The following is a 27,988-nucleotide window of genomic DNA, read 5'->3' on the forward strand; positions in this document are numbered from 1 at the left end:
TGTCATTTTTGACAGGTGCTGTCATCTTGTGTTTTAAAGGTAAATTTAACAACAAGACATCCCAGGAATTGTATATACACCATTCTCCATTAGTGGTGTAGGCCCCATATTTCCTGGATTAATTATTAACCTGATTGTAGTTCATCTCGGAAAGTGTTATCGGGTGTTTACTGTTTGGGGAATAAATGTGAATGTTGTCTAATTTCCGAGAATGAAGTAACAACAATGTTTTGTGCCAATTGACCTGAAAGGGACAGTTCACTTATGCAATATTTGATAAAAATTTGGTGAGTACAGTAGTTTCGAAGGTTATTCAGTGTTTGATTTACAAGTAGAATTCATCAAAATAGCTTCCGTTTCTTTCTTTGCATTGGCTGAATACTTCTAAGTTCTGTTGTTTGGTGAATTCATTCGATATTTCATGTGGAGAGAATAATTCTGACTGGTTGTCCTGGACCGATTTGTTTATATATATACCGAGCAAAATTCATCAACAGTTTATTTGTGCAAACTAAAGGTTTTGGAATGAGTTGAAACTTTCTGCCATGAATCGAATTGAGGTCAGGCCAAGGGCTTAGCTTTAATTCACTTCTATTCAAACGTAATTTAGTAGATATGGTTCTTTACAAGGACGTATTGTAAATAGTGCTATTAAAAAGTTATATCTTTGTTGCTTTCCCATTAGACTCCTCCAAAAAGCTATAAAATGAACTAATGAGTACAAAGTTGATAAAACACAAGGTGGAGTTGAGGTGAACCTATTTCTGTTCTTTATAATATTTTGCTATTATTCCCTGTTTACATTGATATACTTAGGTACCTATATTATTTTTTATATTATTTCAATGAAATTATTTTTGACCAGCCTTAAAATGGCATATTGGGAAGAATGCATAAATGTGAACAAATTCCCCTTCAAATGTTTATACTCTTTTCATCCTTCTCTTTTAGCTTTACGAAATGAAGTATGTGTGTTTTAAAAAAAGTCAAGTAAAAGAATTTTGTGACGTTTATGCCTTCCACCCATTGATATCAAACATAATTGCCCAAATAGTCTTGATGAACGGATTTTAGTTTGAAATCAAGCTAAAAATTAAGACTTGCCTTTGTGTAGTGGAAAACACTAATACTGTAAAGTATTTACTCAATAGGTTTGTATTTATTTAATATTCGTCTTATTTGTTGGTTAGTAATTAATTAATATTCAATTTCAAGTCCTTTCTTGATTAGTCTACATTTTATTTACGTTGATTAGCTTTTCTCACATTGACGCAATTAGACAAGTCACTGAATGTTTATATTTATTATTTTATTTGCTAACAAGTCTGACTGATATCTGATTGATTTCTTGCACTTTTTTTATATATTTTATTCTTCCACTTTACCTACTCCCAATTTTCCTTGAAATCACTTCCAAGTTCACTAATCTTTTTTTTATTTTGGTGACTACCCTGAGCTAAATTTTCTGACTTGATCTTAATGAATTTCAATATATTTCAGATCATTTAAGAACCTCACTCATTTGGAAAATTGTTTCAATATTTACAAGTCATGCAGATTTTATCAACCGGAATTGTTACGATTTCAAATGCAACGCCCTGTATATATTAACATTTTTAGATTACAACGATAATTTTACAATGAATACTATTCATTTTACAATGAATACTGGAGTTTTTTCCCAACACCAAACCGTTATTTTTAACACCCCTACACGTGTTTCAATCACCAAGTGATCATCTTCAAGAGGAAGATTAATCTTGGAAACACATGGCGAGGTGTTGAAATAACGGTGTCGTGTTGGGAAAAAACTCCAGTAATATTCATTACTACACCAATGGTTCCAAACAGTGCATCACTGTACTCGAGATAAACTCTATACTTAACATGAACATGAACATACTATGAAGTTAAAGCACATTCACAAAGTACACTGAAAAAAAAAATAACACCTCTGTACTAGTATGTACACCATCTTTCAATATAATACGCTTGCTGTTTGGCTCAGTGGAATCAGTGGAATCAGTAATACGTCCTAGTTTTCTAGCACGTCTGAAGGGGTGAACATAGGATGAAATAAAAAAAAAATCGTATCATGAAAATTGACTACCGGATTGATATTTTTAGTGATCGGTTGAACCTCTGACTTTTCGAGGCCCATCTGAGCGGGTTGAAATGGGGTGAAAAATTTTGACCACCTATAAAATTGGGACATGATATTCTTGGAGGTCCATTCAACAAAATTGAAATAATCCGGATTCTTTATGTCATATGGGGTGGAAATATAAAATGGTATATTATTGAAAATTTAAATTATACACCTACGAGTTTAAGATATGTTAATTGATTGCGATTGATTCAATAAAATAAACATTTCGTCTAATTTTATTTGACGCCTGAGGGGTGGAATTTGAGTTGAAAATTAAAAATTCAATGTTTATACAATCAAATTGACATATTTTATTCCTGTAGGTCGATTTGACGAAATAAATAGGACGTTCAACTTAGAGCCAAAATATTAAAAGCGATCACATTATTGAAAGTGAAAATTGTACATTTTCAAGATTGAGATATATTAATCTTTTTGCTATATGTATAGTTATTCTGGCAGAACCAAATTGAAACTTTCCCTTTAGGTAAATATTTTTAGAACACACCCGATAAAAACGAAAATATTGTTCGAAAATATTTTTCTAGTGCTCGAGGTGTGGAGAGATATAAATATAATGGGAATTTCCTATTCCTCTTATGGCCGATTTTCCACGTGTTGTGTTTTTTAAAAAAATCTGTGGTTTTTGCTATCTGTACCGTTAAGCTAGCAGAACCAAGAATCGAAATCACTGATGAAACCGCAAGACATTTCAAAGTCAGAAATTCCGAAAACCAAAATAATAGAAGAAACCAATATATAAAAAATAATGCCAATTATCAGAGCATCTTTTGACAAGAGATGGTGCATATATGAACATATATGAACAATAATATGGCGTCATGCTCAATGGATTTCGATTTTCATGGCTACTACTTCCTGAGAAAGAAAACTGAAAAATAAAATTAAACATCCAGTATACTGGATTTGCAAATTGACATTTACATTTTTGTGCGATTTTTATCAATTTTCAATCAATAAATCAGTAAAGATGTGCTTTATGATCTGAACAATATTTTCATAGATATAATAGCTATTACAATGTGATGCTAGGAAAAAAATAGAAATACAGTTCAAAATCAGACTAAACTTATGGTCTGAAAATAAATTTCAAAATCCAAATTGGTTCAACTAGTTCAACAGATGTATTTATTATACATTTCATTTCCTAATGAATATTAATATCATTAAAAGAGGAGTAAAAATTGTCGACCTAAAAATTGAAATCCCGAAGTTAGGGCTATTCTTTTTTTAATTAAAATTCTTCTATGTATCTCACCAAATCCCATCAAAAAAAGTTCATTTGTAGTAAATTTTCATATTAACATTATGGTGTTTCTAAAATTCATCAAGAATTTGTGACGGAAACAACGAATCAAATATAAAAAAATATATGGACACAAAATGAATTTCAACTTTTTACGACCTGAAAAACTGTTTTCGAATTTATAACTTTTACCGATTTTTTTCGATGAAAATTATTTCATGAGCTTTTTTCACTTCCATTAACGGCATGGAATTCCTAGATAAATGCTTCATTTTACCAAAGCATCCAGCATCAGGAGCAGAGTTTGCTCTATAAAGTTTTTTCTGGAAGTCATCAATGAAAGTGTTAATTTTTCAACCCAATATCCACGTTTTCAGATAGTTTTTCGCGAATAACTCAAAATCTAAGTATTTCATAAAAAAATCATTCTTAGTCAAATTTTGCTTATAGAAAACAGAAAGAATGGTGGGTTTGTGATGTAATAGTTTGTTGATTATTGGTTAATGGAATAACAGATTTTGTTATTCGTCAAAAAAAAACCTCAATTTTCATTTTTTGTAGAAATCACTAGATACGCCTTTCACATTTTTTTTGTCGCCGAAAAAATTGGAAGCCACATTGGTTTCGTCATAACATGCTTAGTCTTGATGTTAGGGATTTCTCTAAAAATAAAAAGAAATGTTTTTTCAAGCTTATCAAAAAAAATTTATGAGTTTCCCCCGAAAAGTGCATGGGTTTTTTGGTTACTTCACGTTGAAACTTTCAATTTTGGCGTTTGCGAATAAGAAACAACTTTTAACAAGCTATTACATGGTTTGGATTGGGTTTACAGAACGCAAAATCAATCTATAAAACCCACTAGTGGGCGATTTTCAAATTTTCAAATAATCAGTTTGAGTATGTGACTGTTTGTGGTTTCAAAATATGGCCAAAAAGCCTAAATTTCTGCTTTGGAAGACTCCTATTAATTTCACTTTTCGCAAAACTCTATAGCAGAAAAGAATTGGCTGTGTATTCCACTATTTAACCAACTTATCTTTCCCATGAAATGAAAATAGTGCCTGAGGTACATGTTATTGACAAAATATGCATTTTTTCAATACAAAGTTTTAAAAATTTATATTGTGGTTTATTTACAGGATCCAACAATGAAACGGAGAGACCCCATTAGCGGTGAGTATACGTTTGATTTTCCATAAGTTGCACAAATCTGATAATACATTCGACAAGAATTCATTTACTTACCTGTCAGTAATTTGATTTTCAGAAATCTAAACTCAACACAAGCTTCATCACATTTTTAATGATGAAATCTTATCAAATATTGTTTTGGAGTACAACAAGATATTTCTTTTTTTATTTTTTTTGGTGAAAATCTTGATTTAAGTTTCGGCAGTAGCTTCAACCACCAGATTTAGAATGCTCCGAGTATAAAATAGCCCCACCTAATTGTTTTTTCCCAAAGTAAATCAAAACGTATTTATTTACGGCTAAAAGATATATTTTCATGCAAAGAAACAAACCATAGTTACCAATGAAAGTTGTAACTCTAATAAACACTAGTTATCAAATAATAACTTGCTTTGGAGAAAATTTGGTTTATTTTATATTCGTTATTACCAATATCATAGAGAAATGTAACATTTGATAATCAAGTTCGTCTGAGTGAGAGGCAAAGCCATTACCAGTGTTTTTCAACCTGCGGGTAAGTCTCCATATTATATATTGTCAGACAAGTCGATTAAATCCGTCAGCATAAAATTTTTTTGATCGGGATTTGATGGAAGTCGACGAAGGCCGTTATTGCTTAGTCCTGATTGGCTAACGTTCTACCGTTGCTACCGAAGTGCTTGAAAAGATGGTAATCGGTTGGCGAGAGGTCTGGAGAGTATGGTGGCCGAGGCAGAACTTCGGCGGTCAATTCGTTTAATTTTCGAACGTTGATTTATGAAACGGGCGTGGAGCAGAATCGGACCTCTTCTGTTGACCAGTGCTGGCTGCTGCTGACGCAATTTTTGATACATTTTGTCGATTTCCTCACAATAGAACTTTTGCTGTGATGGTTTGGCCCAGTTGCAAAAAGTTATAGTGAATCACACCATGGTCTTTTTTAGGTGAGTATTTGCTTTTGGGAAGTCCCTGGGTGGCTCAACGGTGTCCAAACACTGTGCTGAACGTCTCATGTTGTCGTAGGTAATCCACTTTTCATCAAGGATCGTATTGGTTGCGCAGCAAAGAAGAACAGACCTAAAAGCAGTGACGGCTCGTGCATTGAAGAACAGGGGAGGCTTATGTCATAAAGACTATATTCACACAGAAAAGCCCGCCGGAGGCGCGAAAATTTTTTGGGGTACCGCACCTATTTAAAGCAAAATACGTATTTGCATAAATGCAAACAAAAATTGTGTATTGCCAAAAATTATACGTATGAAACTGACCATTAAAAAAAAAACAAAAACAAGGAAAAAAGGTTGTCTTTGAGTTATTTAATATAAATGAACTCTTTTCAGTCAATAAATAATAATACTTTTCTCTTCTAATATAACAGTTTTGTTAAAAATTGATACGAATATTTTATAAGCACAAGTACTTAATTATGCTTATCTTTGACATATCTAAAAACGATTGAAAGTTGTGATGTACAGATAATATCGGTAGTTTCATCAATTTCCCGTGCAAAAAAAGAAACACTTTCAATCTCCTTGCTTATATTTTCCATAATAATATATGCCACACTGTCTATAAGCTCATTTTGGATGGTTTTTGAGTTGCCAAAAAAAACGCTACCGTTCAAAAAAGTGCCAAATTGGGAATCATATTTGCCCCATAACATTAAAAGTTCCCTGTAATTCGAAGCTAAGTCTGGGGAACCCAAATAAATCGTAATATCGATAGTTCTTTTTAAATTCGACCGATTTTCCCTAACCTGATTATTAAAAGAAATTATGGCCTCTTTTTGAGCTGTATCTAAAGCTGTTTCTATATTTTGTTTGCTAAACAATTTTAATTTACAAGACGAAAATATATGCTCCTTAAATTTTAAATGTCTTTCTGTAGAACGACGTGAATTTTTCAAATCGGAGTATCCTATTTTAGACCACGTTTGGTATTCGGTTTCTACGGAAAATAAAACACAGGGCCAACAAAAAAGTTTTTCTCGTTCAATGGAGCCGGTTAACCAATCGCATTTATCGTACCAACTAATATTAAATCCTTCGATTTTGACGATTATTTGACGCTTTAATTGAAATCAAATTTTGTTGAGGCCTTCCCAGGGTTTCAATAATGTAAAATTTATTATCATGAAATAAAGACTTGAAATTATTTGTCAGCAACCAATCGACTTTATCGTCAGATTTTTTAATTTCGTCCAACTTATCCATAATAAATGGAAAAAAAACTTACCGAAAAGTGAAGTGAAAACACCTTGAAAATGAAAGAAACCACTTTAAAAACACATGAAAAATATTACCAAAAAGCACTGCTATAATACAATACTGCCTGTTTTATACACAAATAACAAATATTATCAAGAAACACTAAAACGATTTACCGAAATATTTTTCAGTCTTGGTCCGTCACGGCATCCCGTCCGAATAATTAAATAAAAAACAAACGCAGCTGTACACTAACGGAGACCAACTGGAGGTTAGCCTCCTCTAACGCTATAATTTCTGTAACTAAAAGTACAAATCGGTACGTATGTCGCTGGTTGGATCGGCCTCGCGAAGCTTGTGTTTTTTAAAACGGTCGGAGGCTTGGCTCCCTTGCAACGTATGGCATTTACTATTTCGGGTTGATGGTTTATTCGTTATTCGTTCATGGGCGGTGCGTTTGAGGTTTGTTGATGCAGGATACAGTGTGGTACGTACTACGTAGTGAGCGATAGTGTTTTTTCGGGTATATTATGTATTTATATTAAAAATTAATGGTAAAGTAATGATACCCAAGCATTTTTAGAAAACAATAATCATAATTATTTGTCAATATCTTTTAATTTATTGCGATGAATAGCCTCAAATTTTATGGGGAGGCTAAGCCTCCCTTGCCTCCTCTGACGAGTCGCCGCTGCCTAGAAACATGACAATTTCTGTCGATCGTTCAAATTGTGGCACCCACTTTTCGAGCTTTTGACCTTTCCAATACGGCTCTGCCGAACTCTAAGAGTACGGTTGTGCCGAACTCTAAGAGTACGGCTTTTATCGAAGGTAATAAATGGTTAACATCATTTGCAACTTTGGTACGATGAAATCATCTCCAGAGTAACTGAAATAGTAGAAAAATACAGCTTCACCGAAAACCAATTGAAGTTTTATCAGGAGTGGTACAGTCGAAGTAAACTATATTGTGCACTCCTAAAGTTTGCGGCACTCTTAAAGGCGAACTAGTCCATGTGAACTGTAGACTTAGCGGTTCGTTTCGGATAATTTTTACTAACCGAGTTTAATGATTGGCTGAAAAGTCATAAAATTAAATTTAAAGTCATGTTACGGTGACGAATAGAAATCGGGAATGCGGGGATGGTTATCGCCGTCGTGTTCAGTTCAGGGACTGATCGCGATTTGAGTATTGAAATTCGATATTGGTGCAGTTATAATTACTCAAAATTGTTGTTATCTGTTTGAAATGTGGCGTTCTTGGATAAGTACTAATAGTAATAACGAGTGTGATAACAACGCAGACTTTTTCCAGTGTGGTGATTCCAATAGCAATGGTTTACAATGTGAAAAAGAGATACCAGTGAATAAGATTCGGATGCATTTGAATATTGAAACACACAGAGTATGTTTCAATGTATATAAGAATCTCCATCTCAAGTTTGGTTTCGAGGGAAACAAACTATCAAAAGCAACATCAGATTTGACCGAAATTCCTTTCTCAACTAATAAAATCATTGAAAAAAACAATATACGACTGTTACAAAACTAATGAGATTCCTACAACTGAAATCATAAGGAAGAAATTGAATACTTCCGGTCATAACGTGAGCTGCTGTGACAAAATTCTTAAGAATTGGATAAAGAAACTGGGGTTTAGATTTAAAATAATAAACAAACGTCAAGCAGTTAAGGAAAGCAGAAGAATAGTGGAATTGCGTAAAAATACTTAGAACAAATAACTAAATATAGACAAAAACAACGGCAAATTTTTTATTTGGACGAAACTTAATATGACACTCACGACAAAGTTACGAAAGGGTGGACTGATGGTTCGAGAATGTGTACGCCTAACATGCCTGCAAACAAAGGATCGCGACTAATCATTGTGCATTACGAAGGAAGTAATTGATGGGTTCCCAATTCTTTGAAATTATGTGGAAAAAAACTTGGGGACTGCAATATTGACTATCATAAGAACATGGAAACTAATATTTTCGAAGAATGCTTTGAAAACACATTGATCCCAAATTTGAATGCGAATAGTGTAATAGTTCTTGACAACGCTTCCTATCATTCGCGACAGCTCATCAAAGTACCGAATAAAAATTCGAGGAAAAACGAAATACAAAGTTTTTTAATGAATAACAATTCGTATTTCGAAGATTACTATACCAAAAACCAACTACTTGAAATTTTACAGACAAAAACATTTGTCTCACACTGTTAAACGTGATTAGAAGCACCCCTGTTAATAAGTTAGCAGGACGACTTTGAATTTTCATATTTATTTTTATGCCATAATTTCAATCCATTTTTAGGTTAATTTTCTACTCTATTTCAGATTTTTTGCTCTCCATTTAACGGAGATATCGTGGATTCTGCTAGCTTAACTTTGAACTGGCAGAAAACAATCATCGAAAAAAACATTTTGTTGAATCAGACTACGTCAAAATTTTAGGCTTCGATCGCCCCGTGTTATCGATTTACTATGTGTTGTTTATTTCAAATCAGTGGGTTCTGCTAGCTTTACCGTTAAAATGGCAGAACCAAATGGAAGTACTTGTGTCTGAGTTAATCACTCAAATATTCAATTCAAATGAGGAGCAACAAATTGTTCAATATCGTGACAAGTAGGCCTAAAATCATTGCCAGTTCAAAAGTGAAGGATTGCGATTTAGTAATAGGAGTCTGAAATGAGCCTCAAATTCTCAGTAGATTTCCATCTCTCCCACACTTGAATATTTTCTCCAAAATATTATTTCCTCTTCTATCACGTGTGCCTGAGGTAGGCATTGAAAATTTAAATTGAATTGACGAGCAAAAAGGTATTTAATATCATAATGAAAGAGCCTGAATTGATCCTAAATTGCTCAAATTTTCCAAAAAATTAAGGATTTTGGGTCAGTTCTGCCAGCTTCACGGGAAAGATAGCATAACTCACTGATTTTGTTTCAAAACAACTTGTTCTTAGGGGCGATAGGAGCCTAAAATTATGACTAAGCCTGTTTTTTTCTGTGGTAGGGTTCTGCTTAACGTTAAACTAGCAGAACCGCGACATCTTTGTTGAATGAAGAGCAAAACATTCTAGAATATAGTACAAAATTTGCCTGAAATTATGGCCTAAAAATAATTACAAAAATTCAAGGTGGTTCTGCTAGCTTAACACGGGATTTTTAACCAATGCAATTGTAATAAAATTGTATTTCTTAATAAAATTGTATTTCTGTAATATGGTTAACTGAGGAACGTTTCAATATTCAATGGACTCATTTCCAATAAAAATAAGTAATTAATTTTCCAGCTTTACTTTACTTACTCTAGAATAGAGGGTACGAGTAGTAATTAAGATGCACTTTGTGCCACATCATACCTTACTTAGATAGAAAGCATATTTGCAAAGCGCAATGAAATAAGTATTTTTTTCAATTATTTTTCTTTGAATTAAATTCGAAATTTCAATTTCAATATCTAAATTTCAACTCTAAACTCGAAATTTTGGCTTCTATCTTGAAATTACGACTTTAGTCTCGACATTTCGAATTGAAACTCGAAATTGAAGTTGTAATTTCGAGATTAAAGTTGAAATCTCAATTTAAATCAAATTAAATTTAATTTAAATTCATAATTTCGATACTGCAATGGTGTCGAATTTTTGAAATCGGAATTTCCAAAGAATTAATAATAGTAATAATAATATAACTTTATTCACGCAACAGATACTCGTAGCTGTACAGAATACAACATATAAATACATTTTGAAATATTTTTTTAATGAATATAACAGTTAAAACGATAAGTACTCAAGTACTTATTTGGTTATAGCAATAAAACATACATGAAATTATTTTTAAATAGATCTATAAAAATCATAATGAATTTTCAATAAAGTAATATAATAGAATAACAGGTAGGTATATAAACATTATAATAAATACAATACAATAATATTATAATAAATATAGTTTAAAAAACACGCTTTTAAAGAACATCGAACTAAAAAGTTGAAAATATTTTTTAAATAAGCTTAAAATAATAACGAACGAAAAATACTAGTATTATTTAGAAAAAAGCGACAGGCGCTTGATATACAATAAGTATGGCACAAAACGCTCACGCTTTTTTCACAATAATACTAGTAATTTCCGTTCGTAGTTGTTTTAATGTTATAAAAAAAATATTTTCAACTTTTCAGTTCAATGTTTTTTAAAAGCGTGTTTTTTAGTTGTTAAAACTATATTTATTTTTCATTTTTTAGTTTCGTATGCTATAAAAGCGTGTTTTTTAGTCTTTTTAAACTATATTTATTTTATCTAAACTTTGGGATCAATCAGCCGTATATTGTTTAGAAAAATGACCTTTGATATTTTCCGATTCCGGAGAGGGAGCCTAAAAATCAGCTACCAAGCCCAAGGCAGCAGGCGCGCAAAGAAGGATTACAAATAAGGCAGCAGGCGGGCGTGTTAATGAAAAAAAAATCCTTTTTTCAAATAAAGAAATACATGTAAAGTGAGCTCGAATTAAATCAAGGAGGTTACTTACAGCGCCATCTGCCCGCAAACATATCAAGCAATAATGTCGATATATCAAGAAGATTACGTACAGCGCCATCTGCCCGCGAATAGATCAGGCAATAATGTCGATGATTCTGTCAAGTACAGATCCCGAGCTTGAGAGTTACAAACAAGCATACATACATACAGGTGACGCTAATAAAAGCGTTTTAAAAAAGCAATGAATAAGGAGAATTTCATCTGCAAAGTCAGTCGTTAAAGTTGTGTCAAGTCCTAGTTTAGAATTTGTACAAAATATCTCTCACGTTCGAGTATATATACCCCCAGTATTCTGAGGTGCCATCGTGCATGTACCATATTCGATTCCTTAACGCAAGTGGCACATCTTCCAATAACCCAGGTAAGTCTTCTTCGAGAAAGTGTAAATAAGAACGACCATCAAGGCGTCCTGGTAGAAAAAATGGGCCTATTAGATGATCACCTATAATTCCTGCCCATACATTAACCGAAAATTGGTGTTGGAAATGGGTTTCGGTTATTGCATGGGGATTTTCTTCAGCCCACACATGATTGTTATGGAAATTTTGAATGGCATTCCGAGAAAAATTTGCTTCGTCTGTGAACAAAATTTGTGTCTCAAACTGCGGATTTAGTGCAATACTTTGTAGATACCACTGACTGAAGTTCACACGCTGTGGAAAATCTCTGGGGAGTAATGCCTGCACTCTTGAAATATGGTATGGGTATAACAAAAAATCAACCAAAATACGCCAAACAATTTGATGACAAATATCCAGAGTTCTAGCGATCTTCCTCGTACTCGTCTCAGGATGTTCCTCAATTTCTTGCAGCACCGCTTCCTCAATTTCAGGAGTTCTTACTACACGAGGTCTACCTTCCGGAGTCCCTTTCTTGAAACTACCAGTTTCCCCAAGTCGACGATGAATATTTGAAAAGGTTCGGCTATCTGGTAAGGCACGATTAGGATATCTTTCCTGATAAATGCGCCTGGCTTCTGTTGCATTACCATCGGCAAGGCCATATACGTAATGCATTTGCGCCATTTCCGCATTCGTATAATTTACCATATTTACTGATATTCAGAAAAACAGCGGACTACCAAAATAACTTCAATAACACTTCAAAATCAATCAAAACGCGCTGTGACAGTTTTTAACACCAACACCTTACTTTAAACCAACATCAATATTAGCTACAGAGAATTCGTTTTTTATTGCTATGGTGGGTACGCTGTTTTTTCTGCTTTTAATCTTTAAAAGAAATCACATATCGACAAACTCCATATTTCCAAGAGGTGCAGTAAATAAATTCTGCTACACGTCATTTATTCCAGGATAACTAAATTTATGTTTTCAAAAATGATTAAGCGGTGCTGCATTATGACGTAATTTTAATTGAGAACAGTCCATCTGACAACAAACAAATCTGATCTCTTAATTTGCTTTCAGTCGATGCACGATACCGCATCAGATTTTTAAGGAATTTATCCTTAAGTAAAGCGATTTTTAATTTTTTGAGCGAAAACCATGCGTCGGACAAAGAAAACCCAGCATATCAAATGTGCTCAAAAATGTATGGAGATTTTAAAAATAATTTTTAATTCAAGATAAAGCAGTGGCGTAGTATTTTTTTCGCCAAAAATATACATTTCAAAACTCGTACGTACGCCACTGGCAGAGAAAATTAAGAAAATTGTACACCAGAAAATGCGCCTTGAGGCATGGAAAATATGTACCAAATATGCCAAAGATGTCTACAAAATTATCTCAGTTATTATTAAAAAACTGATTATTTTTGAAAACTTTGCCACCCTGTATCTCAAAAGTTAAGGCGTTTAGGACATACGTCCATAGGACGTTTTTTCCCTAAAATGGGTCTAAGAATTACCTCTTTAAATATTAGCATGTGTTTAAAACACCCTGTATACTCTTCTGTGCTTTCGTTTTGATTATTAATATTCACAATTGTTCGTAATCGTCTTCGAGTGATAACTGTAACTGTTGTAGTCTAGAACCGTTGACTCCGACTTCTCGTGAGTTGATTTTCATGATGAAATGAAGGTCCATTAAAAAATCAACCTGCTGCAATTTCATCATATACATTGATCTATCTTACTCCTAACATTCCTGGACTAATCATTTTCGAATAACAGTCACTCGCCTTGGATTACTCTGTATACATATTTTCGACCTACAATTACATGGCGCTTCACGAGCTGCTTTTACTGTACGGATAATAGACTACTGTCCTAAAGAATCTGGGCTGATTTAAAAAAATTGTCGACCTCATTGAACGGAATATTCAGACAAAGCCGTTCATTTGCTCTCCTTGATCGTTACTGTAGTTTGCCCAATAATTTTCAGAGCTGTCGACATTTGGGCCACCTCGAAAGGAGAACGGGCCCACGTTAGGTCGGCCGATAAGCTCGATTTCCGATCGACATTAACCAGCGGCGTAGTCGTAAATTAAATCTTAAGAAATGAAATGTTCAAGCCCGTCTCGGATATACCTACACAGTAGGCTGAATGGACTGACGCCTATCAGAAAACAACTACACCCCTGGCTAATACCACGAAGGGCATTGGATTATATCCGACAGGCGTCAGTGCGTTCACAGAAAATTTCCTGCATATGCAATTGGCAATACAACTGAAAGAGTAGACCTTCAATTTTGGAACGGGCACACTTGCAGACCGGTTTCGGGCTCATTAGCCACTCGTCAGTGCAAGATAGTGGCCATCATCGATCTAAAGTCAATGATATTCCATAATTGAACATCGGAATTGTTTCAGAGTATTTTATTCCTCTTCCTAAGTTGAAGCGAACAACAAAATGTCACTCCATCTAGTGGACGAGGTACTAACCAACTGCATATCCGAAATGTGCCCGATGCCTCTGAATAAGGAAGAAAAACTTTCTTATTAGTCAGTCTGTGAAGATTCCTGCACTGACGTCTGTCGGATATAATCCAATGCCCTTCGTGGTATTAGCCAGGGGAGTAGTTGTTTTCTGATAGGTGTCAGTCCGTTCACCCTACTGTGGGGGTATATTCGTGATTGGCTTGAACGTTTAAAGTTCATTTCTTTAGATTTGTTTACTGCCAGTCTTCAAACATAGCCCACTGACTAATAAGATAGTCAAAAATTAGTCATAAGTGAGCAAAATTAGTCCTTCATTTTATCGTGGTTGAACAACCCTTGGGAAGATCGAGATAATCTGAGTTGGACTAAAGACACCAACTTGATTGGTGAATCGTGCGTCGAGTATTCCAGTTCTAGTTTTTGGGAACAGTGCTTGTTTTCGATTTATTCTATGCTAGAGGTTCTATCTTCAAATCAAAATAGATACTATTTCCCACTAGGTTTACAGCATGTCTCGCTTAGAAAAAATTACAAACACATTAAATGCGTTTTTAAAAAGTAAAATGCGTTTTCAAAAATTAAAATGCATAAAAAACATAAAAATGAAAGAAATGAATAAGTATTTCTAGTTTGACCAACGATTTCGAGTAATGTTAATTAATTCTACAACTTAAGGGCTGTTGGGTGACATTAGTCTTTTCATCTGTGAAATCCGATATGCACTGGGTGCTTTTGAATCGAGTTTTAACAGCACATCCAGTCTGACCAACACTTTATTTTCACACTCACAGAATATTTCATAACTCCTATACTTTTGAGTTTTCACCATCATGTCTTCGAGGGTCTTCCGTAATTGTAAAAATGTAATCCACAACAGAAACTTTTTCTTGGTTTACAATGAACTAGAAGAGTATGTTGAACAAAAAATAATGAAAAAAATATTATGGCTAAGATAAACTACTCAAAGTGATTGATGTATTCCTAAACAAGGCATTTCATTCCTCATGTTCATTATATAATAGTGAATATTTATTTCCGTTTTTGTTATTCTTAAGTAATGTTGCATATGTCTTCAATGTGATGGCGAAGAAATTTTACTTTGTAGTTTCATAGAAAAGAAAAATTACATATGTCTGCGACAGAGAGACAGTCGAGATAGTTTAGTTTAGTCGATGTCCATATGCTCTGTAGACTTAGGTTGTGATTCTCTGGTTGATTGTCAACGCGAACATCACGTGAAACCTTGATAGCCTGAAATATCGAGGAAAGGCTGGAGATTTGGAGATCACGGAAAGTGCTCAAGTGACTTGGCATATTTGATCCCACCTAGAGCGTTACATATCAGAAATACGCGACGGGCTGTGGCTGCTCATCGTTTTGAGGTTAAACTGAGTACACCTCGAACCTCACTGTTTGAGAACTTTTTCATCTGGAGAACTGCGTTTATGTGGAATAAACTTCCTGAAAACGTTTTTCCAAATGGATTTAATATCCAACGATTTATATCCAATGTAAATCCCTACTTTCGCACAGGCATCGCTCTGAAAGCGCCTTAAGGATTTTCCTGTAGTGCTTGTGTTTTGTCCTTGAAAAATACTAATAATAGGGTTTCGTCAAAAATGTATGCTCAATTAAGGTTCCATGGCCAAATAAAATTGGGAACTCCTGCCGGATAACTCTGAACACTGAAACCTTGTTCATATTTTCCTCATTACTCTATAAGTTTATAAAAATTTATTTTAGACTTTCTATTTGTCAGTAGTTTCTTAGACATTCCAAAATATGTTCCTAAACACTCATTGTAAAAAGTTTCACTTTATACTCACTAGAAAATACTCAATTTATTTTCAGAGCTTATAGAGGACAGTGACTATTTCAATTTTTAGGAAAACTTTTACAATTAAAAATAAGGGCCTAGTATGAGAAATTGTTTATTAGCGGTATGTTCCGTTATAGTAATATCTGAAATACATAACGTTTGCATTCCCGAATTACTTGCCCTTTGAATCGACTTTCTTATAAACGATTCGTGGCCTACACAAATTGAAATTTGCTGATGTCACAATTGAAATACTTCTTTATGGGTATCTCAATAAATAGAGATGAAAACATTATCAGTACAGACCGAAAACTAAAATCAAGCTTTTTGTAAAAATTTATGAATTACCAATCATCCCACAATAAATTGATATACATAATTTCAAAAATAGATTATTAGGATCATTGCAGTCAGTTTTCCACAATGAAAAACGTATGTGCCCGTTATTACATTCATTTTTAGAGTCTCGACGATTGCCCACGAAATATCAAAATTGGCATCATTTGATTTCCTTTAGTTTTTTCCTAAACTCTACCGACTAAAAATACCATACATTTAAGAATGATACAATAAGGTCATAAACATTCTTGAAAAAACGGATAAATTTTATCTCGGTTTTTAAAGAACCAACCGTAGGAAAATCCAATGAATGGGCTTGTTCCCGTCATCTTTTTCCGCCACCGATTCGTATTGTTTGTTCATTTGTTGGTTTATATGCTGTGGCACTCAACCGCAAGCCGCGAATAAACTAGGCTATCGCAGGAAACGAATGAATGGCGCGTTGATGTGATTATGAGGACAATTTTTCTACATATTTTTTGTGCGACAACTGCTTGTGTGAATAGTCAACACATTTTTGAACGCTTGCATGCACAGGGTGTGTCTAAATAAAATGATTTTTTAGGAGGATATTACTTGGAGCTATTTCGAGAAAAAAACCTTCCTATTTTTAGTTTTTTATTTATTGCACGATTAGGAATACAAATAGAATAAATCCAAAAATATTCTCATTTTACGTATGAAAGATAGTGAGTGAACAATATATACCTAAATGCTAAGTATATTACACATTACACTAGTAACGAATTTAAGAAAAATTAAATAAACAATATACGAAGAACCGATAACTAATTATAAATGAATACAGAACCTAATAATGCTGTAGATACTTTCAAAGGTTCTATGAAAAAAATCGAAAAATATTTACATACAAAAAAATAAAATCAAATGCAGATAAAACCAATATAAACTGAACACTATTGATTATAATGCAATAAAGATTGAAATTGGTAACACTACCTTGGAATATGTGTCTGAAATAAAGTATCTGATGGGAGTTATTGCAGACAACACTCTGAGTTTGAACAGTAATGCTGAATATATTATAATTTTTTTTTCTAGGATAGCAAATAATTTTACTGTTAACTCCAGACTATCAATATATAATTACATAATTAAACATCATTTTGAGTACTGTTTAACTTCAATGCATTTAATAAACCAAAATAGGATTTCCCAACTTCAAAAACTCCAAAATAGGGGCATGAGAATTATCTCAGGTTGTTATGCTTCCATTGATCACATGTTATATATGCTGCAATGGATATCGATTTCAAATCGAGTATTCTTTTCAACAATAGTTTTTATATTAAAAATAAACAAAGATCTCCAACCACCATATTTTAACGATTTTTTTGTTTTCAATAATAAATATGTATGTGTGTGTTACTATATCAATATTTGTTTTTCACATTGAATCTTATAAATTGTGTATCTTTTTTATTGTTACCTTTTTTATTATTATCTTTTTATCTATTGAATCTTTATTAATTTTATTATCTATAAATCTATAATCTATATATAAATTAATATTTTTGACTCTGTGTGGAAATGTAAATTGTTATCAGTTATTATATCTTGTAAGATAAGGAATATCCTATATTAAAGATTACTACTACTTAATTTCACATAGTTTTTAAATCTAAGGAAAGGTAGGTAACTTCAGTTTTTCAATATCATTGCAATAAGTATTGAAGGATCTGAAAATTCTGTATGAAGAAGAGTTTTTACCTGAATTGGTTTTTCTAAATGGGATTGCAAAGAGATAATGGTTTCGCAAGTCTCTACAAGGTGTATTCAATGAAATTTTGTTATCAAATTTGGACAGTCGACAGAATTATTGAATATTTGTTACAACATTATTATAAGTATCTGACATTTTTCTCCTATCTATAAGAGCTAACAGGAAATACTTTTTGAAAACTGAACGGATATTTCCATTTATTATTAAAATGTCAGTTTTGACGAATTTATTTTGAACACTTTCAATTCTCTGTTGGTAAATCGTATAATGCGGACTCCAAACGACATACAAAGTTCAAACGACTATACACAGGGTGTAACATAAATACGTCAAAATATTCAATTGACGTATTCCTGAGATAATTTTAAGAAAAAAGTCTACATAAACTTGTGTTCCGAAATGCTTCGATTCGGAGATACAGGGTGTTGAATTTTTTTTTCATTTTTTAAAAGTAACTTTTGCCAAAAATAAGTTATTTGCACGAAATTTGGTACCCGGGATGGGAAATCATAATTTATTATTATTAATTTTCATGTAACATCTAGAGGGCGTACGCGTACGCTGTCATTTTTTATTTAAAATTACCCTAACCTTTTTGACAGTAAACTTCTGGTACTTATCATAATAAAACCTAATTTCCACACCTTTTCCAAGTGAAAAAGGTACACTTCCTCAACAACGCTGCAGGTGATCGTTTTCGAGATATTTACAATTTTCTATATCGATGCATTACCTACTTAGCTCCTGGGGTGCTAAGTGAAGTTGCTGAAGTTACATTTCTAACAACATCTTCTATAACAAAACAGAGTACCACCGAAAATTCAAATTTTCAAATGTAATTTTTTACAAAAATCAGACGGAATTTTAAAATTATATGACCAATTTAAAGAAAATATCAAGGACTTCAAAACGACAAATACGAAAACCTATCACCCTTCAATATCGATGGGTTCTTGCGTTTTTGTGAAATGTCGACAAAGTTCATGATTACGGCTCTATTTGACTTCCATATAAATTATGAATGGAAATAACAAATGTATTTTGTTTTTTTGAATTGATCTTTTGCGGATGATTGAAAAGTCACATTTTTTATACTGATTCGCGGTCATTAAAAATATCACATTTTAACTCATTTTTTGCTTTATTAAACCACAAAAACAAGTAACCTGAACCAGGTTAACCTGAAATATATTTCGTGCATCTATAAAATACTATTTTTGCGATTGTCACAATTAAGTATTGTTATTTTACAATTCACACTAACCTTAAATTTTTGATATTCTCGATGAATTCTTGAAGTGTCCCTATATAAAAAAATCGAATATAAAAAGGATCTTTCAGAAACAAATGAACCATGTGATGAAGTAGTCGAATAGTATATCCAGCTCACGCAAATTTGTATGAGTCAGAATTACTTCCTATTCTCTAATTGTTTTTACGAGCAGGATGATGGTACGGCAATGGGCAACCCGCTGTTTCTTCTCCTCATGGCTAATCAGTTCATGAGCAGATTTGAAATGGAAGCAGAAGAAAAGTTAGATTACTTTCCACGGACTTGGATCCGATACGTGGATGATGTAATTGCCATTTTCGACACGAATAGGAGTAAGGTAGAGGATTTTGTGTCTTTTTTCACAGCAGATTTTCAAATATAAAGTTCACTTATGAAATTGAAAATAACGAAGAGCTACTATTTCACGATGGTCTGGTTATAAAAAACGTCGATGAGGCTTTGGAATTTGATATTTGATGTATACAGAAAGACTAGCAGCAATTTCAGATATACATCAGCTCCCATCATTGTCCATTGTCCACGTCGAAAAATGGCGAGACTGTATTTTTTGTTTCTAGACTGGTCAGCACGTTCCCAATGATATCAAGGAAATAGCTGAAAGTAACGGGTATCCTTCAAACATAGTGGATAAGGTAATCAGGAAGGAAGAAAAGGAAAAATTTAGACAGTGCCTTTATAGATCCTCAATTCTCCAGAAAGACAAAGAATGAAAATTCATAGTTCTTCCCTATAAACCAAAATACACCAAAAAATTGGTCCGAATTTGCGAAAAATTTTATGTGAACAGTAGTAGTAGGCACTAAAATCTCAGAAATGACTGATGTTTTTGCCTTAATCGGTCTATTGCAGTGGCGTACGGAAATTATCCTAAACAGATGAGGAAAAATGATGATAAAATATATAGAATCACAACCTTGACAACAATGTTTTCATTTTAATGCAATAATATTTATAAGAATAAGTGCCTACTATTATGGGATTGTACTATAGTACTCTCCAACAAGTGTTGTCCAAGCCGAAAGACAAGACCATGGAATAGGGAAAGTCTGGGATTTACGGAATGAGCTGTGGAAATTGCGATGAAAAGTTTGTTGGTCAAACTGAGAGGGATATAAACGCTCGCTCTAAGGAACATGTTCCACGTGTTCGGTTTCATAGACCAGTGAAGACTAGTGTAATTCAATATGCTTTAGAGAACGGCTGAATACCAATAATAATAATATGAAATTCGGGATAGACAAATGTGCAATGGTCCATCTCAAAAGAGGACGGTGCGAGGACTACGGAGAGGATGTGCAGCTCGTAAATGGAAGCATCCTACAACATCACTCACAAGAGGTAACAGCAGTAAAGAACTCTCTTCGCGGCAAGTATCAGCACAAACTTTTTTGACAGATCTGGTCATCGGAACTGTCGGGGAAGAACAATTGTTGCTGCAACAAATATGCTTGCCGTTCCAATCTTACTCCACTCGTTTGGAGTAGTGGAGTGGACTCGGGGGGAGCTGTATCAACTCGACGTTTGCATCCCAAATCGCCAGTTCTACAGTTGTATTTCCCCGACAACAGGGAGGCCGTGGACTTTTGAGTTTGGAGTGTCTACATGACAGAATGTTTCTAGATATAGCCTGTAAAGTCGTCAGGAAGTCGGATCTCCTTCTCTGCATGGTCCGTGACCATGAGAGAGCAGGAATTGGAGCATTTCTTTTTAGGGCAGCTGCCCGAGCAGCTGATTAACTCGGTTTAGTTTTCGACACTGAACGACCCTGACAATGGAACCAAATGCTATTGAAATTCATACTCATAACATATATTGGAGAATTGAGCATAATGTTAGTTCTTGCTATGAGAGATGAAACTGGCCGTTGTACTTGAAGTCAATTTGTTCCAAAATTTTAGGACAGTCAACTCACTAATTTGAATAAAAATATGAGCGACGCACATTTTCTGCGATGCTCTAAACTAAAAAGTTCCAAACGTTCATATATGACATGATTACTGATACCTCTCTCAGGGTAAGAACCCTCTATTCTGAAAATTAGAAATTTACAAAACTTTCTTTGAACTCTTTCAATGGCTATGTTATGAATTTCATTGAATGGACTACAGACGATACTTGCATATTCTATCTTCGAACGTACGTAGGTGAAATACAACAGCTTCATAGCTTTAATATTATGAAAGTTTCTGCAATTTCTAACAACCATAAGCTCTTAAAGATTCTGAAACTTTTTGTGAAATATATCTACCAAATATTTTGATCTCATTACATCTCAGCAGATATGAATCCTGTATTACATACCGAAATGTATAAACTTCTTTATTTCGACTTTAACTCACTACTTTACATTTCTCCACATTGAGTTTCAATTTATTACTGTTGCACCAAGCAACAAGAAATTCTAATTGAGATTGAAGATTTACACAATCACCTACTTCCTTAATTATAGAAAATAATTTCAAGTCATCCGCGAAGCATAACCGCTCACAAGCTAATCTTTCACATACGTCAATAATAAACAATAAAAACAAAAGAGGACCTAGGTTGGAGCCCTGAGGCACACCAGAAGGAGCTATATATGTTCTAAACCCATCAGTTTATTGAGCAAGACACTATGATCAATTTTATCAAATGCTTTGGAGAAATCTGTGTATATAACATTAACTTGGCCATTGTTATCTAATGCTTCGGAAATATATTGAGTAATAATGACTAGATTTATAAAAGTAGAACGATTAGTAACAAATCCATGTTGATGTTGAGATAGTTGCCGTTGAACAGAAGCATAAATGCGATTATGTGAAATAATCTCAAAAATTTTAGAAAACTTACATAAAATAGATATGGATGTGTAATTCTCTATACATGCTTTTTCACCACTTTTGTATACAGGACATACTTTAGCTAATTTCCAAATATCTGGAAATGTTCCAGATATCAGACCGGAATTAAAAATTCTTGTTAAAGGTTTTGCTAATGCCCCTGCACAATCCTTTAACGAAAATGATGGAATCATATCTGGACCTGATGTCAGTTTGTCCTTTAGTTTTTTATTTGCAGATATAACCTCAATTTCTTGAATGGGGTAAAAATGAATATGAACATTATTGTTCATTGTACCAACTTTGTTCAAAAGTGAGCAAGATTTTGAATACACTTCACTGAAAACAAATAATTTAAATTTATTAGATTACCTTCATTTCATAACTCTCATTATCGAAGGGAATTCGACCAGATTTATATTAAAGCTCTAATTTAGTCTTAGGATTCAGATTTAGTCATCTTTTTTTGATGCTAACTTGATTAACGAAACGCGCGCCAAGAGACAGTATTTTTCTTCTGGTATGGAAAAAGTATCTTCAATAAATTCAACGATGGTGGTGGAAAAAAATTTCAAGGAGTAATCTTATTTCAAAATTATTTTTTTCTTTTAATTTTTGGTATCAACCTTGTCAATGTGCGTGTTGTTATTTTCTCGGATTATGTTCTTTCCTTCATATGTCAGTGCGTATCGGGCAATTAACCTCTTAATCATCAATTATTAGTCCCTTGTTCAATCCAGTCAAATGGAGGTTCCTTGACATCGTTGGCTCCCCTCGTATGAACTCATTCCACGCGTAGACAACAAAGGGTGGCGGTGGCCCTATTCTATTAGATCTTCCGCCCCTTCCCTTGACATCTGTTCTCGGATCGAGGCTGTGGTCGATACGCATGCGCCCTTCTCTTTCACATAAGGTCGTTCGTAGGACTTTATTAATGATTGTTGTAGGTAGTTTGGGTATGCATTCCATTCCAACCATAGGAAATAGAGGTATAAGAGCTTCTTAGGAATGAGAAATGACTGAGACGGGGAGATGAGATTCTGAGAAATTTTAAATGCTAGGCTGCGATTTTTTTTCCAATTTGCTGTTATGGTCGTTCATTTCTCTGTGGAGATTATATTCAGAGTAATGAAACGTTTCCGGCGGTGTTGCCACGTTGCATCGACGAATTTCTCGAGGGTTAACTCGCGAGAAAAAACTGGAACATGTCATGACCTAATTTAATGTCATGACCTAATTTAATAAAAGGTCCCACGCAAGTTCTACGCGTGTATTTTGCTCAATAAATTCGAACTACTTCGAAACGTGACGGAATTTGAAAATAATGGAGTCTCACCTAATTAGCTTAGGTTTGTTATGTTATTACATTTGTATACCCTCATTTAATTATGAAATGTCATATTGACAGGGATATCTTGACGCTGACGTTGGTAGATATTGATTTGGCACATTTGATTCCACCACGAGCGGTACATATCTGAAATACGCGACGGACTATGGCTGCTTACTCAGGACACCTCGAATTTCACAGAACGTTTTTCCAAATGGATTTAATCTCCAGCGATTTAAATCCAATGTAAATCGCTACTTTCGCACTGGCACCGCTCTTAGAGCGCCTTAAAGATTTTTCTGTATTGCATGTGTTTTGTCCTTGAAAAAAATTGACTGTTTCACATTCTGGAAAACATACATTTGATATGGAAGGCGGCCACAGTCACCACAATACTTAAGTCTGTAAACCGAATAGATGAAGAAAATTATAGGTGCATTTCTATTAAGTGTGCACCGTATAAATTATTTGAACACTTAATTCACGTTAAACTGAGAAATATGTTATTCCCAAACAAGGTTGTGTAGCTGACGAGCCTAAAACTCCTAATTTACTTTTTTTACTAACCGTGCATGTGACATATTGTAATCAAAATCACAATTAACAGAAGTAGTCCGTCTCAGATGTAATAAATCACTCATATGTCAGCTTTTTTCCAATCCTGGAAACAGTCCTGACATGCACTTTTAGGTATGTCTTTGAGCTCTCTCAGAGAATCGGTTTTTATCTCCTTTCATGGGTCTCTTTAATATTGGGAACAGGATAAAGTCGCAGGCGGACAAATTTGGGGAATACGGTGGCTGAGGCATGATTACGGTGTTGTTTTTGGCCTAAAAACTACGAACGAGCAATGATGACTGAGCAGATGCATTATCGTGATGCAAGGGCCATGAATTGTTTTTCCACAATACCAGACGTTTTCTTTGTATTGCTCTGGCAAAAAGCGCATAACTTCAAGATAAAACGCCTTTTTGACCGTACGATTATTAGGCAAGAACTCCTGATGCACTACGTCAAGGTAATAATAATAATAATAAAGTCTTTTATTCACCAAGGTAAAATCCTGCAGCGGAATTCAGGAGACAAGCGTGTGCAACACGCCGAATCCTGCTCTTCCATTCAACTCCTTTATAATATGCAGAACTAAAAATTATTCATGATGTACAAAAAACTATAGTATGTATGTAGTAAGAGAGAGAGAGAAAAAAAGAAAGGAATAAAAGAAGGGTAATTCATAATGCTTTCAGAATGACTTGAATTTTGCATTTTATGCGAGACTTTAGTTGCACGATAGCTGTTTTTCATATAGCCAGTTACGAGCCTGAAACTTGAAAAGTGGTAATTTTAATTTTTTTAGATGTGTGGAAAGACTATTGTAATGAGTGTAGATAGAAAAACTGAACGATCTCTCGAACAGTGCTGTGCTGTGGTGAGGGGAAGTTATTGCATTTTTGTGTCGGATATTCACTTTATGTTCATTTTCACGAAATCGAACTTTATCATACAGATACTGCGGTTATTTGTTGATGATTATATTGTGAAATAGGGTTAGATATTGCAATAAGAAACGATTCTTCATTGACAGCCATTGCGACTGAGAAAGCTTATGAGAGATATGCTGGAACTTCGGATGCCATAGATGTAGCGTAAACAGGAATTTTAAACTTTTTGTATCCTGCATAAATCTAGACTATCCAAACAGGGATAATATACAGGTGAACAGTAGGTGAACTGTGAAAGGATGAGAGTCTGGCATACATTGATTTTTGTCTGAGTATTTAGGTATGCTCGGTGAGGATAAATTAATCTTAAGTTCGCGTAAGCTCTCTGGATATATAATGAAACTTGCTTTTTGAACCTGAAATTATTATCCAATACCAAGCCAAGATTTGTTGCCTCCGGAACTATATTTAGAGTTATACCATTCATTTACTTGAGGTAAATACCTTTGGCATAATAACTTGTGACCAAAAATAAGACCCTGCGTTTTATTATGCTTGAGTTGCAGTTCATGTTTCATAAAAAATCATAAATGTTTTGAAGTTCAGTATTGATGTCAGCAACAGCTTCATTCAGCAAGTCTGGTTTAAATGATACATAAAGTTGGGTATCATCAGCGTAAGCATGATACTTACAGAGATTGATCTCAGTCAGTATATTGGAGGCATATAAACTAAAAAGCAAGGGCCCAAGTATCGATCCTTGCGGAACACCGCGCATTAATCTCACCGATTCAGATAGTTCGCCTTCGAGTTTCACCATTTGATGTCTATTTGTGAAGTATTCCTGCATCATCTTAACGGCTGTTTTAGAGAAGCCAATATAATTGAGCATAGATATACGTATTTCTGGATTCAATGAGTCGAATGCTTTACTGTAGTCCAGTAAGATCAATAATGAGATGTCTCCTGTATCTGTTGCTGCCAATATGTCATCCGTTATTTTAAGCAAAACTGTTGTACAGCTATGTAGAGGCCTAAAACCCGGCTGAAAGAGAGGCATTAGATCAAAGTTACTTATATATTCCCTGATTTGTTTGTTCAAAATGCGTTCCAATAACTTAGACGTGGTGGGTAGAATACTTATGGGTCGGAGGTCTTTGTAGTCTAAAATATCAGCAGTTTTGGGGACAGGTATAACATACGCAATTTTCCATTGAGTTGGGAAACAATTTTCAAGAATACAGCTATTGACTATATGTAATAAAGCATTTTTTATTATCGGAAAGCATATATTTATCATTGTCATATTAATACCCTCTACACCAGTTGCATTAGTTTTCAAGCAATTTACTGCATCTACAACGTCTTCTTCAGATACAAGGTGAAATTCGAAATTATTTCCGTCCAGATTCGGGAATAAGTTGTTATTATAAAACTCAATAAGTTTTTTGTTGTCATTATTGAAATTTGGGACACTGTTTACAAAATGGGAGTTGATATGATTGGCGTCATTCAAATTTTCTGGGATTGCAATGTAAGGTTTTCTGCTTGTAACATTCAGGTTAGAAAACAGTGAACAAAACTTTTACATTAGATCGAACTTGGCGTGCTTTTTTTTGTCTTGGCTCTCCTAGGCTCTTCCATTAGAACGATTGGACTTCGGTTTCGATGTCATAACCGTATACCCATGATTCGTTACCAGTTATGGCCGTTTCAAGCAAATCTGAATCGCCGTTGAAGACATTCAACAATTCCTGAGCGATGCTCATGTGACGGTTTTTTTAGTCAAAATTCAGCAATGTTGAAAGGAATTTTGCTGCCACACACTTCATGCCCAAAAATTTCCAAAAAAAAATGCATGCATTACATGAGCCAACCGATATAAGCCGACATCCGCAGCAACTTCTCTAATACTGATTCGACGATTCTCCTTAACAATTTTCTCCACTTTCTCAACATTTTCATCGGTTGTTGGTATGCTGGGTCGTCCAGGGCGACCGTCGTCTTTCACATCTTCTCGACCTTCTGTAAAAAGCCGTTAACATTTTTTTGAGTCACCGTATGCCACTGTCAACATTTCAAGTATTTTTGAGCTCTTAAGTCCATTTTTTACACAAAATTTTATGAATATTCTTCGATCCATTTTTTCAAGCAGAAAATTGTCGAATACCCAGTACTCTACTGCACTTTTACACTTCTCACCAGCAAACTGAACATGCTGAAAAGCTGAATCTGGAAGCATACGTTGAGTACGAATTTTTGCGTACGATTCATTTACGGATTACGTCGGTATGACCACGTATCTCAAAAATTAAGAGAGTTAAGAATGGCTCAATATGGAAAATCGTAGACGACTTCATCTATCCATGTATGTTTATAAAATGATGAGAAATGAAAATGATATTAATCGAAGGAGATTACTTCCTAGATCTCATACACATTCCATTAATGTAAGGGACAAGGGCTTACTCGCAATGCCACATCATTCGACAGCTACTTTCCAGCGGAGCTTTACCTATACTGCTATTAAAAATTTCAATTCTATCCTTATTCAGTACAGTGACTCAAATTTGAGAGCATTTAAAAAGTTTACAAAATAATGTAGGTAAATGTTGGTCGAACAAACTTAGTAATGCCTGGTTTTTTAGGTAGTATTATTTTTAATTTCGTAATTTATAGGGCCATATGGTATTATCAACTCTAGAGGAGCATCAGGAGGTTAGATGTAAGAGTAGCCGAAGGCTAAATCTCGCCTCGTGTTGTTCAAGCAAGAAAGAGATTTTCCTATATTATTTCTTCGAATTATGTAATAATTTGTAATCTCTTCATAATAAAGACGATATTATTATTATTATTATTATGTTTATTCATTCGCTAATCGAATGTAGGTAGTCGGCAAAATGTGAACATTCACCTTCGTTTTTGAACAGACCGCGTAAATAGTTTTTTTCTGAACCAAATAGTTTTTGTAATTGATGACTAAAAAGAAAAATTATATATTCCATACCT

General features: G+C 34.1%; 1 long non-coding RNA gene across 2 annotated transcripts; it reads left to right on the plus strand.

Annotated features, from left to right (window-relative positions):
• LOC141485510 (uncharacterized) lies at positions 1 to 27,833 on the plus strand. 2 transcript variants are annotated; one of them, XR_012467252.1, is made up of 3 exons: positions 1 to 287; positions 4,556 to 4,589; positions 27,659 to 27,833. It is a non-coding gene; the product is annotated as an uncharacterized lncRNA (long non-coding RNA). The 2 variants fall into 2 exon arrangements; XR_012467251.1 differs by lacking the exon at positions 27,659 to 27,833 and adding an exon at positions 5,531 to 6,816.
• The last annotated feature ends 155 nt before the right edge of the window (positions 27,834 to 27,988 follow it).

This window comes from Leptinotarsa decemlineata, unplaced genomic scaffold, assembly GCF_025532065.1.
Source record: "Leptinotarsa decemlineata unplaced genomic scaffold, Ldec_3_MD MMD2_tig00026328_RagTag_RagTag, whole genome shotgun sequence".
NCBI lineage: Eukaryota > Metazoa > Arthropoda > Insecta > Coleoptera > Chrysomelidae > Leptinotarsa > Leptinotarsa decemlineata.